We start from the raw sequence: 15,000 nt of genomic DNA, 5'->3' as shown, positions 1-15,000 counted from the left end.
TAGACGGAAGAGGCTTCAGGGCCGCCTAGGAATGGTCCAAGCATCGGACACGCTTGGGGCGACTACCAGTGACAACCCCCTATCCCGCGATGCGTCCGATACGAAGATGGTTCCAAGGCGGCCGAGGAGCCTCACCGCATAGCAATCGGGGTGCGAGGTGGGGGATGCGGCGAGATGGCCCCAACGGCTAGACGGAAGAGGCCACAGGGCCGCGTCGGAATAGTCCAAGCATCGGACGCGCTTGGGGCGACTACCAGTGACAACCCCTTATCCCGCGATGCGTCCGATACGAAGATAGTTCCAAGGCGGCCGAGGAGCCTCACCGCATAGCAATCGGGGTGCGAGGTGGGGGATGCGGCGAGATGGCCCCAACGGCTAGACGGAAGAGGCTGCAGGGCCGCCTCGGAATAGTCCAAGCATCGGACGCGCTTGGGGCCACTACCAGTGACAACCCCTTATCCCGCAATGCGTCCGATACGAAGATAGTTCCAAGGCGGCCGAAGAGCCTCACCGCATAGCAATCGGGGTGCGAGGTGGGGGATGCGGCGAGATGGCCCCAACGGCTAGACGGAAGAGGCCACAGGGCCGCCTCGGAATAGTCCAAGCATCGGACGCGCTTGGGGCGACTACCAGTGACAACCCCTTATCCCGCGATGCGTCCGATACGAAGATAGTTCCCAGGCGGCCGAGGAGCCTCACCGCATAGCAATCAGGGTGCGAGGCGAGGGATGCGGCGAGATGGCCCCAAAGGCTAGACGGAAGAGGCTGCAGGGCTGCCTCGGAATAGTCCAAGCATCGGACGCGCTTGGGGCGACTACCACTGCCAACCCCTTATCCCGCGATGCGTCCGATACACAGATAGTTCCGAGGCGGCCGAGGAGGTGGGGGATGCAGCGAGATGGCCCCAACGGCTAGACGGAAGAGGCTGCAGGGCCGCCTCGGAATAGTCCAAGCATCGGACGCGCTTGGGGCGACTACCAGTGACAACCCCTTATCCCGCGATGCGTCCGATACACAGATAGTTCCGAGGCGGCCAAGGAGCCTCACCGCATAGCAATCGTGGTGCGAGGTGGGGGATGCGGCGAGATGGCCCCAACGGCTAGACGGAAGAGGCTGCAGGGCCGCCTCGGAATGGTCCAAGCATCGGATGCGCTTGGGGCGACTACCACTGCCAACCCCTTATCCCGCAATGCGTCCGATACACAGATAGTTCCAAGGCGGCCGAGGAGCCTCACAGCATAGCAATCAGGGTGCGAGGCGAGGGATGCGGCGAGAAAGCCCCAACGGCTAGAGGGAAGAGGCTTCAGGTCCGCCTCGGAATGGTCCAAGCATCGGACGCGCTTGGGGCGACTACCAGTGACAACCCCTTATCCCGCGACGCGTCCGATACACAGATAGTTCCAAGGCGGCCGAGGAGCCTCACCGCATAGCAATCGGGGTGCGAGGCGAGGGATGCGGCGAGAAGGACCCAACGGCTACACGGAAGAGGCTTCGGGGCCGCCTCGGAATGGTCCAAGCATCGGACGCGCTTGGGGCGACTACCAGTGACAACCCCTTATCCCGCGACGCGTCCGATACACAGATAGTTCCAAGGCGGCCGAGGAGCCTCACCGCATAGCAATCGGGGTGCGAGGCGAGGGATGCGGCGAGAAGGACCCAACGGCTACACGGAAGAGGCTTCGGGGCCGCCTCGGAATGGTCCAAGCATCGGACGCGCTTGGGGCGACTACCAGTGACAACCCCTTATCCCGCGACGCGTCCGATACACAGATAGTTCCAAGGCGGCCGAGGAGCCTCACCGCATAGCAATCGGGGTGCGAGGCGAGGGATGCGGCGAGAAGGACCCAACGGCTAGACGGAAGAGGCTTCGGGTCCGCCTCGGAATGGTCCAAGCATCGGACGCGCTTGGGGCGACTACCAGTGACAACCCCTTATCCCGCGACGCGTCCGATACACAGATAGTTCCAAGGCGGCCGAGGAGCCTCACCGCATAGCAATCGGGGTGCGAGGCGAGGGATGCGGCGAGAAGGACCCAACGGCTAGACGGAAGAGGCTTCGGGTCCGCCTCGGAATGGTCCAAGCATCGGACGCGCTTGGGGCGACTACCAGTGACAACCCCTTATCCCGCGACGCGTCCGATACACAGATAGTTCCAAGGCGGCCGAGGAGCCTCACCGCATAGCAATCGGGGTGCGAGGCGAGGGATGCGGCGAGAAGGACCCAACGGCTAGACGGAAGAGGCTTCGGGTCCGCCTCGGAATGGTCCAAGCATCGGACGCGCTTGGGGCGACTACCAGTGACAACCCCTTATCCCGCGACGCGTCCGATACACAGATAGTTCCGAGGCGGCCAAGGAGCCTCACCGCATAGCAATCGGGGTGCGAGGCGAAGGATGCGGCGAGAAGGACCCAACGGCTAGACGGAAGAGGCTTCGGGTCCGCCTCGGAATGGTCTAAGCATCGGACGCGCTTGGGGCGACTACCAGTGACAACCCCTTATCCCGCGACGCGTCCGATACACAGATAGTTCCAAGGCGGCCGAGGAGCCTCACCGCATAGCAATCGGGGTGCGAGGCGAGGGATGCGGCGAGAAGGACCCAACGGCTAGACGGAAGAGGCTTCAGGGCCGCCTCGGAATGGTCCAAGCATCGAACGCGCTTGGGGCGACTACCAGTGACAACCCCTTATCCCGCGACGCGTCCGATACACAGATAGTTCCGAGGCGGCCGAGGAGCCTCACCGCATAGCAATCGGGGTGCGAGGCGAGGGATGCGGCGAGAAGGACCCAACGGCTAGACGGAAGAGGCTTCAGGGCCGCCTCGGAATGGTCCAAGCATCGGACGCGCTTGGGGCGACTACCAGTGACAACCCCTTATCCCGCGACGCGTCCGATACACAGATAGTTCCGAGGCGGCCGAGGAGCCTCACCGCATAGCAATCGGGGTGCGAGGCGAGGGATGCGGCGAGAAGGACCCAACGGCTAGACGGAAGAGGCTTCAGGGCCGCCTCGGAATGGTCCAAGCATCGGACGCGCTTGGGGCGACTACCAATGACAACCCCTTATCCCGCGACGCGTCCGATACACAGATAGTTCCGAGGCGGCCGAGGAGCCTCACCGCATAGCAATCGGGGTGCGAGGCGAGGGATGCGGCGAGAAGGACCCAACGGCTAGACGGAAGAGGCTTCAGGGCCGCCTCGGAATGGTCCAAGCATCGGACGCGCTTGGGGCGACTACCAGTGACAACCCCTTATCCCGCGACGCGTCCGATACACAGATAGTTCCGAGGCGGCCGAGGAGCCTCACCGCATAGCAATCGGGGTGCGAGGCGAGGGATGCGGCGAGAAGGACCCAACGGCTAGACGGAAGAGGCTTCAGGGCCGCCTCGGAATGGTCCAAGCATCGGACGCGCTTGGGGCGACTACCGTTGCCAACCCCTTATCCCGCGATGCGTCTGATACACAGATAGTTCCGAGGCGGCCGAGGAGCCTCACCGCATAGCAATCGGGTTGCGAGGCAGATTATTGGGAAGGGAACCCCCTGGGATGCGGCTCAAGCAGTGCCCAAAGGGACTGGAATGCGGAATCACATCGAGAGACCCAAATGCTATACGAGGGCTCAAATCGAATTATCGATTTGGCCACGACATGGACGCATCGGAACGACTACCTTTGCCGAACCACTCGCAATTGCATCCATACCGAAACCAATAGACATTTCCGTTAGAGCCCTCGCATAGCATTCGGGAATCTCGCATGCCCCTCTAAATCGACCAATGCTGGCGCTCAATGAAAATCCGAGCGCTACCACCGTTCGAGCGCCAGCATTGGTCGAGTTAGAGGGGCACGGGGGAGAATGCTCCAGTCAACACCTCCCCTATATAAGTTATTTGTCCGATTCTCGCACAACCGTAGTCTGCCTCGTCGAATCAAACAACGGTCCCAGATTCCGACTTCCGTTCCGTAGAGACCCAAAAGCTAGATGGAGGCTCGCAAGAAAGAGAGTCGGCGCATAGCAATCGGGTTTCTCGAACGTTTAGGGACCGAGCTCACTTGCGGATAGGGCAAAATCCGCCAAGCAACCCAAAAGCTAGACGGGGGCTCGAATCGAATCGCCTAGGCGGCCACAACAACGACGTGTTGGATCGACTACCAGTGCCAAACCATTCAGCAAGACTAGTCTGTGTCGAGGCCGGATAGAGATTCTCAGAGAGCGCCCGCATAGCATTTAGGAGACCTGCCGCGTCCCTCACACTCGACAAATGGTGGTGCACGTTTATAAATCCGAGCGATCCCAACCCTTTCAAGCACCAACATCGGTCGAGATAGAGGGGCACGGAGGGGGCTGCGTGAGACAACACAGTCCCCTATATAAGTTATTTGTCCGATTCTCACACATCCGAAGAATGGTCATCAAATCGGACAACAGCCCAAACTTCCGACTTCCGTCCCAGAAAGCCCAAGAGCTATCTAAAACGTTCATGGCCGGAACTCGATCGCGGCTATACCAGTCCGCCAAGCAACCCAAAAGCTAGACTGGAGCTCTAGTCGAATCACCTCTGTGGCCATTGCAAGGACGTGTTGGAGCGACTACCATTGCCGAACCATTCCGCAGGTCGAGTCCATACCAAGGCCGCATAGAGATTCACGATGAGCTCCTGCATAGCAATCAGGAGACTTGCCGTGTCCATCACAATCGATAAATCCTGGTGCAAGATTTTTGCATCCGAGCGCTCCAACCAGTCGAGCACCAGCATCAATCGACATAAACGGGCACGGGGGGAGGATGCTCGAGAACACTACCTCCCCTATATAAGTTATTTGTCCGATTCTCAAGCAGCCGAAGTCTGGTCATCGAATCGGGTCAAAGACCACAACTTCCGACTTTACCCACAATGCAAGTCATCGAATCGAACATCGGCCCCCGAGTCGGACTCCATGCGTATGTCAGGTCATCGGACCCAAATTCCGCCTTCCTGCGCATGGCGGGCCATCAATATCAACTCGGTCATCGGACCCAAACTCCGCCTTTTTGCGTATGGCACGCCTTCAAATCGGTCATCGGACCCAAATTCCGCCTTCCTGTGCATGGCGGGCCATCAACATCAACTCGGTCATCGGACCCAAATTCCGCCTTTCTGCGCATGGCACGCCATCAACTCGGTCATCGGACCCAAATTCCGCCTTCCTGCGCATGGCAGGTCATCGGACACAAATTCAGACCTCGCCAATATGCCTACGTATCGAATCGGTCATCGGACCCAACTTCCGACTTCATCCATACTGTAGGGTCTTTGAGGTTGGCGCGGTGCGCTCAACCCAGGGAGTCGACCCATCGAAGCATACACCTCCCCTATATAAGCTATTTGTCCGATTCCCACACCTGTGTAGTTTGCACCTCTGACCAGGACATCGACCCCAACTTCCGAACTCGACTGCAACGACGGCACCAGCGCCTTGGTGCGCACCTTGCGACGCACAGTCCCAACATTCGCCTTCCTGCACATGGCAGGTCATCGGACCCAAATTCCGACCTCGCGAGTATGCCTACATATCGAATCGGTCATCGGACCCAACTTCCGACTTCATCCATACCGTAGGGTCTTTGAGGTTGGCGCGGTGCGCTCAACCCGGGGAGTCGACCCAACGAAGCATACACCTCCCCTATATAAGCTATTTGTCCGATTCCCACACCTGTGTAGTTTGCACCTCCGATCAAGACATCGACCCCAACTTCCGAACTCGCCTCCAACGACCGAACCAGCGCCTTGGTGCGCACCTTGCAACGCACAGTGCCAACATTCGCCTTCCTGCACGTGGCAGGTCATCGGACCCAAATTCCGACCTCGCGAGTATGCCTACATATCGAATCGGTCATCGGACCCAACTTCCGACTTCATCCATACCGTAGGGTCTTTGAGGTTGGCGCGGTGCGCTCAACCCGGGGAGTCGACCCAACGAAGCATACACCTCCCCTATATAAGCTATTTGTCCGATTCCCACACCTGTGTAGCTTGCACCTCCGATCAGGACATCGACCCCAACTTCCGAACTCGACTAAAAAGACCGCACCAGCGCCTTGGTGTGCACCTTGCAACGCACAGTGTCAACATTCGCCTTCCTGCACATGGCAGGTCATCGGACCCAAATTCCGACCTCATGAGCATACCTACTAATCGAATTGGTCATCGGACCCAACTTCCGACTTCATCCATACCGTAGGGTCTTTGAGGTTGGCGCGGTGCGCTCAACCTGGGGAGTCGACCCATCGAAGCATACACCTCCCCTATATAAGCTATTTGTCCGATTCCGACACCTGTGTAGTTTGCACCTCCGCTCAGGACATCGACCCCAACTTCCGAACTCGCCTGCAACGACCGAACCAGCGCCTTGGTGCGCACCAAAAGTGCGCACTTTTGGAGGGCACTTTTGTGCGCTCCAAAGGTGCGCACTTTTGGAGGGCACTTTTCTGCGCTCCAAAGGTGCGCACTTTTGGAGGGCACTTTTTGGAGGGCACTTTTCTGCGCTCCAAAGGTGCGCACTTTTGGAGGGCACTTTTTGGAGGGCACTTTTCTGCGCTCCAAAGGTGCGCACTTTTGGAGGGCACTTTTTGGAGGGCACTTTTCTGCGCTCCAAAGGTGCGCACTTTTGGAGGGCACTTTTTGGAGGGCACTTTTCTGCGCTCCAAAGGTGCGCACTTTTGGAGGGCACTTTTTGGAGGGCACTTTTCTGCGCTCCAAAGGTGCGCACTTTTGGAGGGCACTTTTCTGCGCTCCAAAGGTGCGCACTTTTGGAGGGCACTTTTTGGAGGGCACTTTTCTGCGCTCCAAAGGTGCGCACTTTTGGAGGGCACTTTTCTGCGCTCCAAAGGTGCGCACTTTTGGAGGGCACTTTTTGGAGGGCACTTTTTTGCGCTCCAAAGGTGCGCACTTTTGGAGGGCACTTTTGTGCACTCCAAAGGTGCGCACTTTTGGAGGGCACTTTTCCTGTGCTCCAAAGGTGCACACCTAGGTGAGCACCTTCGACCACACCTTGTAGCACACCAAACTCTGACTTTCGACTTCATCCGCAATGCAGGGTCTTTGAGGTTGGCGCAATGCGCACAACCAGGGGAGTCGACCCATCAAACCCAACACCTCCCCTATATAAGCTATTTGTCTGATTCTCATACATGCGTAGCCTGCAGGAGCAATTAGGACATCGACCCCAACTTTCGGCTTCTAAACGAAAACAAGGTCTTTGAGGTTGGTGTAATGCGAACAACTAGGGGAGTCAACCCATCAAACCCAACACCTCCCCTATATAAGCTATTTGTCTGATTCTCATACATGTGTAGTCTACAGGAGCAATTAGGACATCGACCCCAACTTTTGACTTCTTAACGAAAACAAGGTCTTTGAGGTTGACGTAATGCGCACAACCAGGGGAGTCGACCCATCAAACCCAACACCTCCCCTATATAAGCTATTTGTCCGATTCTCATACATGTGTAGCCTGCAGGAGCCATTAGGACATTGACCCCAACTTTTGACTTCTTAACGAAAACAAGGTCTTTGAGGTTGGCGTAATGCGCACAACCAAGGGAGTTGACCCATCAAACCCAACACCTCCCCTATATAAGCTATTTGTCTGATTCTCATACATGTGTAGCCTGCAACAACGATTAGGACATCCACCCCAACTTCTGAATTCGTCTGCGTTGACCGCACCAAAGGTGCACGCCTTGGTGCTCACCAAAATCCGACTTCCGACTTCTTCTGCTATGCGGGGTCTTTGAGGTTGGCGCAGTGCGCACAACCAGGGGAGTCAACCCACCGAATGCAACACCTCCCCTATATAAGCTATTTGTCTGATTCTCATACATGCGTAGACTGCAGCAATGATTAGGACATCCACCCCAACTTTTGACTTCTTAAACAAGACAGGGTCTTTGAAGTTGGTGCAGTGCACACAACCAGGGGAGTCGACCCATCAAACGCAACACCTCCCCTATATAAAGCTATTTGTCCGATTCTCATACGTGTAGTCTGCAGCAGCGATTAGGACATCGACCCCAACTTCCGAATTCGTTTGCATTGACCGCACCAAAGGTGCACGCCTTGGTGTGCACCCTGGAGTGCACTTTGGTGCTCACCTCGGTGCACACTTTGGTGTGCACCTCGGTGTGCACCAAAGGTGCGCACCTTGGAGCGCACCAAAGGTGTACACTTTGGAGCGCACCACATAGGGTCTTTGAGAGGTTGGCGCAGTGCGCACACCAAGGTGGGTGTTGAGGTGCGTGCCGAGGTGGGTGGGTGCTAGGGTGCGCTCCATGGTGGGTGCCAGGGTGGGTGCGTGCTAGGGTGGATTCCAAAGAGGGTCATAGGGTGGGTGCCAAGGTGGGTTGGTGATATAGTGGGTTCAAAGGTGGGTACTAGGGTGGGTTCCAAGGTGGGTCACAAGTTGGGTGCCAGGATGCGTGGGTGTTAGGTTGGGTGCCAAGGTGGGCTCCTGCGTGGGTGGGTGCTAGGGTGGGTTTCAAGGTGGACGCGAGGGCGGGTGCCAAGGTGGGTAACAAGTTGGGTGTTAGGATGGGTGAGTGCTAGAGTGGGTGCCAAGGTGGGTGGGTGCTAAGGTGGATGCCAAGGTGGTTCACAGGGTGGGTGGGTTCTAGGGTGAGTTCCAAGGTGGGTCACAGGTTCAGTGCTAGGGTGGGTGTCAAGGCGGGTGTCGAGGTGCCTGGGTGCTAGGGTGTGGATGCCAATGTGGGTCATAGGGTGGGTACTAGGGTGGGCTGCAATGTGGGTGCCAAGGTGGGTAACATGCTCGGTGGGTTCTAAATTGGGTGCCAGGGTGGGTGTGCACCCACCTTGCCCGAGGTGGGTGCCAAGGTGCCAGTGTGGGTGGGTGCTAAGGTGGATGCCAAGGTGGGTGAGAAGGTGGGTGATAGGTTGAGTGGTAGGATGGGTGGGTGCCAAGATGGGTCACAGGGTGGGTGCAAGGGTGGGTAGGTGCTAGGGTTGGTGTCAGGGTGGGTGGGTGCTAGGTTGGGTTCCAAGGTGGGTGCGAGGGTGAGTGTCAAGGTGGGTCACAGGTTAGGTGCTAGGATGGGTGAGTGCTAGGGTGCAAAGGTGCCAGGGTGGGTGCTAGGATGGGTCGATGCTAGGGTGAGTGGCAAGGTGGGTCCACAAGTGTCAAGGTGGGTGCCGAGGTGGGTGCCAAGTCGGCGACTGCTATGGTGGATGCCAAGGTGGGTCACGGGGTGGGTGCCAAGTTGCTAGGTTGGGTTCCAAGGTGGGTGCCAACGTGGGTGCTAGGGTGCGTGGGTTAAAGGGTGTGTCACAACGTGGGTGCCAGGATGGGTGCGCACCCACACTGGCCAAGACGGGTGCGGGTGCAAGGTTGGGTTCCAAGCCCGGTCACAGGCTGGGTGCTAGGATGGGTGGGTGCCAAGGTGGGCACCAGGGTGGGTGCACCCACCCTGGCCAAGGTGGGTCACGGGGTGGGTCCTAGGGTGGGTAACGGGGTGGGTACTAAGGTGCGTGCCAAGGTGGGTCATAGGGTGGGTGCCAAGGTGGGCACCAGGGTGGGTGTGCACCAACCCTAGCCAGGGTAGGTCACGGGGTGGTTGTCGGGGTGGGCGTCAAGGAGCCAAGGTGGGTGGCAAGTAGCCAAGTTGCGTGCCAAGGTGGGTGTCGGGGTGGGTGCCAAGGATCCAAGGTGGGTGCCAAGGAACCAAGGTGGGTGTCTGGGTGGGTGCCGAGGTGGGAGCCAGGGTGGGTCCCAAGGTGAGTGCAAAGGTGGGTGCCAGGGTCAAGGTGAGTGCCAATGTGGGTTCCAAGGTGCCAGGGTCAGGGTGAGTGCCAATGTGGGTTCAAAGGTGCTAAGTTGGGTGCGAGGTTGGGTGCGAGGGTGGGTGGGTGCCAAGGTGTGCTAGGTGGAAGCCCGGGTGGGTCGGCATCCCATGGGTGTCGAGTTGGGTGCCTGATGGGTGCTTCTTGTCAAGTTTTAGTCGTCGGGACTCATTTCGAGCCTTAGAGGTCGTTTCTTGTCCGGTTGCCCTGTCTTCGACCTGGGAACCCAATTTTGGTCCTCGGGTCCCATTTTTTTTTGTCTCGCATCCCACTTTTGGCCTGTGGCCTTTTCGGGGTCGATTCTCGTTTTGGGCATCAGAGCATGTTTCTTCTCCTAAAACCCAATATTTGTTTATTAAGTCTCGGAACACATTTTTGTTCTCGTGGACCCATCATGGGTCTTGGAACGCATTTGTGGTCCTTGGGTCCCATTTTGCATCCCGAAACTTGTGTTTTGGTGCTTGATCCCTATTTTGGGTGCCCACCTTGCACCAAGTGCGCACCCGGGGCAAACCGAGCGCCTTGGTGCACCAGGGCAAGATCGAGCGTGCACCCGAGGCGCCCCGAACATGCACCAAGGTGCACTCGGCCCACATGTGAGCGCAGGTCGTTGCGCCCGAGGTGGTGTGTGGGCACCGCGTTGCAGACGGGACACTGCACGCACACGACGCCCCCTCCAGGTGCACGCACGTAGGCCGGGCCGGGTGCACACCCGACGCCCTAGCAAGGTGCGCGCACCCGGGCAGGGCTCACACTTGGCGAACGGGGCGCACTTCGCGAGGGAGGGTGTGCACCTCGACGGGGGTGGGTGGCCGGGGTGGATTCGCACGTGGGTCGCGGTTTGCTAAGTACACACTGCGACAAGCTCATAACGGGTGCGATCATACCAGCGTTAGTGCACCGGATCCCATCAGAACTCCGCAGTTAAGCGCGCTTGGGCCGGAGTAGTACTGGGATGGGTGACCTCCCGGGAAGTCCCGGTGTTGCACCCTTTTTTAGTTTTTCGCCGGGCGTCGCAATGCTATTTGAATAAACCTTTTGCCCGTTTGCGTTCTCGTCGGGGCCGGGCCGGGCCGGGGTGCGCTGCCCGCACTACCGCGCGCGCGGGGGCGACACCGAGCGCGCACCCGAGGCGCCCCGAGCACACAGGCCACGGTGCAACCCGGGCGTTGTGCGCGCACCCCGGTGCGCCCGAGGTGCTGCGCGCGCACCCAGGTGAAATCGGTGTGCACCTCGGCCAGTGCGCGCTCGGTCGAGTCGCGCACGTTGGCCAAGGTGCACGGTGATGTTTCTTACTCTAAGGTTCCGCACCAGACGCCCGGGATAGGTGAGCGAAGCTGGGCGGGGCCGGGTGCGCGGCCGGGGCAGGTGCACGCAGCTGGAGAGAGCTTTGGAGCACACTTCGGAGCGCACCAATGATGCGCTCCATTCAAAAGTTTCCTGAAAAGGCAAAAAAAGTTGAGATTATAGAATTTCCCACTTGAGAGATTGTAAAAAAAAAAAATTTAAAATGAAGGAAACGCGGGTGCCAAGGTGTGCGCAGCCCAGCCAAGGTGTGCGCACCAAGGCGCCCACCCTGGCGAAGGTGCACGCAAGGTGCGCACCCGAGGCAAACCGGACAATTAACCCAACTTTCGACTTCGCGCGCACCTTGGAGCGCACTTCGGAGCGCTCCTTGGTGCGCACCAATCTTGGGCACCTCGGAGTGCACCATGGCGCCCACCAAGGTGCGCACCCGGGGCAAACCGAGCTCCGACTTCGTGCGCACCTTGGAGCGCACGAAAGGTGCGCACCATGGCGCCCACCAAGGTGCGCAGCCCAGCCAAGGCGTGCGCATCAAGGTGCGCACCCTGGCGAAGGTGCGCACCCGGGGCAAACCGAGCTCCGACTTCGTGCGCACCTTGGAGCGCACAAAAGGTGCGCAACCCAGCCAAGGTGTGCGCACCCCGGTCAAACCGAGCTCCGAATCGTGCGCACCAGAGGTGCACGCCATCGTGCGCACCTTGGAGCACACTTCGGAGCCCTCCTTGGTGCGCGCCGATGTTGCGCACCTCGGAGCGCACCCGGGGAAAACAATGCAATTAACCCGACTTTCGACTTCGTGGGCACCTCGGAGCGCTCTCGGGTTCGCACCTCGGAGCACACCGAGGTGCGCACCTTTGATGCGCTGCCTTCACCAATTTCCAGAAAAGGCAAGAAAACATTGAGAAGGTGTGCGCACCGAGGTGCCCACCCTGGCGAAGGTGCACGCGAGGTGCGCACCCGGGGCAAACCGGGCTCCGACTTCGTGCACGCCGCACCTTGGAGCACACTTCGGAGCGCTCCTTGGTGCGCACCAGGGCGCGCAACCCAGCCGAGGTGCCCACCCCGGCGAAGGTGCACGCGAGGTGCGCACCCGGGGCAAACCGGGCTCCGACTTCGTGCACGCCATGGTGCCCACCGCGGCGAAGGTGCACGCGAGGTGCGCACCCGGGGCAAACCGGGCTCCGACTTCGTGCACGCCGCACCTTGGAGCACACTTCGGAGCGCTCCTTGGTGCGCACCATGGTGCCCACCAGGGCGCGCAACCCCGCCGAAGGTGCACGCGAGGTGCGCACCCGGGGCAAACCGGGCTCCGACTTCGTGCACGCCGCACCTTGGAGCACACTTCGGAGCGCTCCTTGGTGCGCACCATGGTGCCCACCAGGGCGCGCAACCCCGCCGAAGGTGCACGCGAGGTGCGCACCCGGGGCAAACCGGGCTCCGACTTCGTGCACGCCATGGTGCGCACCGCGGCGAAGGTGCGCACCCGGGGCAAACCGGGCTCCGACTTCGTGCACGCCGCACCTTGGAGCACACTTCGGAGCGCTCCTTGGTGCGCACCAGGGCGCGCAACCCAGCCGAGGTGCCCACCCCGGCGAAGGTGCACGCGAGGTGCGTACCCGGGGCAAACCGGGCTCCGACTTCGTGCACGCCGCACCTTGGAGCACACTTCGGAGCGCTCCTTGGTGCGCACCATGGTGCCCACCAGGCCGCGCAACCCAGCCAAGGTGTGCGCACCAAGGTGCACGCGAGGTGCGCACCCGGGGCAAACCGGGGTCCGACTTCGTGCACGCCGCACCTTGGAGCACACATCGGGGCGCTCCCGGGTTCGCACCGGCGTTGCGCACCGTGGTGGGCACCTCGGAGCACACCAAGGTGGGCAGCGAGGTGCGCACCTTTGATGCGATGCCTTCACTAATTTCCATAAAAGGCAAAAAAAAAACGAGATTTTAAAATTTCCGTTTTGAAAGATAGTGAGAAAAAGGGAATGCTGGTGCCATCTTGAGCCCGCCCTGGTGCGCAGCCCAGCCAAGGTGTGCGCACCAAGGTGCCCACCCTGGCGAAGGTGCGCGCCCGGGCAATTAACCCAACTTCCAACTTCGCGCGCGCCAGGGTGGGAGCGCACCCAACAACCGGGCCTGGGAAGAGCCAATGCGAGAAACCCCACCAAACGCTCTGACAAAAAAAGAGGGGGCGCTCCAGTAACCCCGCTTCGGAGCGCACCCTGGGCAAACCCAGCCAAGGTGCCCACCCCGGCCAAGGTGCAGGCGAGGTGCGCACCCGGGGCAAACCGGGCTCCGACAACGTGCACGCCGCACCTTGGAGCACACTTCGTAGCGCTCCCGGGTGCGCACCTCAGAGCACACCAAGGTGGGCAGCGAGGTGCGCACCTTTGATGCGCTGCCTTCACTAATTTCCAGAAAAGGCAAAAAAAAAAGGAGATTTTAAAATTTCCGTTTTGAAAGATAGTGAAAAAAACGGAACGCGCGTGCCATCTTGAGCCCGCCCTGGTGCGCAGCCCAGGTAAGGTGCCCACCCTGGCAAAGGTGCGCACCCGGGCAATTAACCCTACTTCCGACTTCGTGCGCGCCAGGGTGGCAACCGGGCCTGGGAAGAGCCAATGCGAGAAACCCCACCAAACGCTCCGACAAAAAAAGAGGCGGCGCTCCAATAACCCCGCTTCGGAGCGCAGCCGGGGCAAACCCAGCCAAGGTGCCCACCCCGACGAAGGTGCACGCGAGGTGCGCACCCGGGGCAAACCGGGCTCCGACAACGTGCACGCAGCACCTTGGAGCACACTTCGAAGCACTCCCGGGTGCCCACCGGCGTTGCGCACCGTGGTGGGCAGCGAGGTGCGCACCTTTGATGCGCTGCCTTCACTAATTTCCAGAAAAAGGCAAAAAAAAATGAGATTTTAAAATTTCCGTTTTGAAAGATAGTGAAAAAAAAGGAACGCGGGTGCCATCTTGAGCCCGCCCTGGTGCGCAGCCCAGGCAAGGCATGCGCACCAAGGTGCCCACCCGAGGTGCACACCCGGGGCAAACCGGGCTCCGACTTCGTGCAGGCCGCACCTTGGAGCACACTTCGGAGCGCTCCTTGGTGCGCACCATGGTGCCCACCAGGGCGCGCAACCCAGCCAAGGTCTGCACACCAAGGTGCCCACCCCGGCGAAGGTGCACGCGAGGTGCGCACCCGGGGCAAACCGGGCTCCGACTTCGTGCACGCCATGGTGCCCACCGCGGCGAAGGTGCACGCGAGGTGCGCACCCGGGGCAAACCGGGCTCCGACTTCGTGCACGCCGCACCTTGGAGCACACTTCGGAGCGCTCCTTGGTGCGCACCATGGTGCCCACCAGGGCGCGCAACCCAGCCAAGGTGTGCGCACCAAGGTGCACGCGAGGTGCGCACCCGGGGCAAACCGGGGTCCGACTTCGTGCACGCCGCACCTTGGAGCACACATCGGAGCGCTCCCAGGTTCGCACCAGCGTTGCGCACCTTTGATGCGCTGCCTTCACTAATTTCCAGAAAAGGCAAAAAAAAACGAGATTTTAAAATTTCCGTTCTGAAAGATAGTGAAAAAAACGGAACGCGGGTGCCATCTTGAGCCCTTCCTGGTGCGCAGCCCAGGCAAGTTGTGCGCACCAAGGTGCCCACCCTGGCGGAGGTGCGCGCCCGGGGCAATCCGGGCTCCGACTTCGTGCACTGCATGGTGCCCACCAAGGCGCGCAACCCAGCCAAGGTGCCCACCGCAGCGAAGGTGCACGCGAGGTGCGCACCCGAGGTGCACACCCGGGGCAAACCGGGCTCCGACTTCGTGCACGCCGCACCTTGGAGCACACTTCAGAGCGCTCCTTGGTGCGCACCAGGGCG

The 15,000-nt window shown here is 60.0% G+C and overlaps 1 non-coding gene across 1 annotated transcript; it reads left to right on the top strand.

Moving 5' to 3' along the window:
- The first annotated feature begins 10,702 nt into the window (after positions 1 to 10,702).
- On the top strand, positions 10,703 to 10,821 carry LOC131862142 (5S ribosomal RNA). Its single transcript, XR_009361168.1, has one exon. It is a non-coding gene; the product is annotated as a 5S ribosomal RNA (ribosomal RNA).
- The last annotated feature ends 4,179 nt before the right edge of the window (positions 10,822 to 15,000 follow it).

The sequence above is a fragment of the Cryptomeria japonica genome, unplaced genomic scaffold (genome assembly GCF_030272615.1).
Source record: "Cryptomeria japonica unplaced genomic scaffold, Sugi_1.0 HiC_scaffold_35, whole genome shotgun sequence".
Classification (NCBI taxonomy): domain Eukaryota; kingdom Viridiplantae; phylum Streptophyta; class Pinopsida; order Cupressales; family Cupressaceae; genus Cryptomeria; species Cryptomeria japonica.
This window is presented reverse-complemented; position numbering and strand designations above follow the sequence as displayed.